This window comes from Wasmannia auropunctata, unplaced genomic scaffold, assembly GCF_000956235.1.
Source record: "Wasmannia auropunctata unplaced genomic scaffold, wasmannia.A_1.0 LD336083.1, whole genome shotgun sequence".
NCBI lineage: Eukaryota > Metazoa > Arthropoda > Insecta > Hymenoptera > Formicidae > Wasmannia > Wasmannia auropunctata.
In genome coordinates this window covers 111,746-112,401 of record NW_012026807.1, presented here as the reverse complement: position 1 = coordinate 112,401, position 656 = coordinate 111,746, and positions in this window count along the sequence as shown.

The following is a 656-nucleotide window of genomic DNA, read 5'->3' as shown; positions in this document are numbered from 1 at the left end:
TTCGAAATAAGTTAATATAGGTTTTTAGATTTTTCATTTCACAAAACTTCTAATTCTAATTTTAATCTTAAAGCAACTTTAACCTAATGCAGCCGTGACGTATTTAATCCGATTGAAAACAAACTAAGTATTTACAGTGCGTCAGAATCTTTTGATACGCGTACTATTTTGGTCTGATACTAGCGATTCAGGAGTATCAGACCAGACCGTACTAAGATAATTCACGAACGTTTACACCGACCGTATCAAGCGATTTGATACGGATTTGGTACTTAGTACGCGTATCAAGTGCTCGGTGTAAACTAGGCCAATGCGTAGTCTGATACCGGCTTTACTCACTTTCAGCGCTATCCAAGATCAACCAACGTGGAGGTAGTGAGTGTATGATTTCTTTTTTACTTTTTTTACTACATATATATATTGTTTTTTATACTTATAAACATAAAAAACAAAAAGTAAAAGTACAAAAAAACAAAAAATATAAAAATAGTAAAAAAAGGTAAAAAAGAGATCATACACTCACCACCTCCATGTTGGTTGATCTTGGATAGCGTTGAGAGTGAGTAATGTAATTACAATTAATTGCATGTATTAAATAATATATATAAAATATAAATACATACATACATATAAAAATATAATTATTGTTGGCCGGA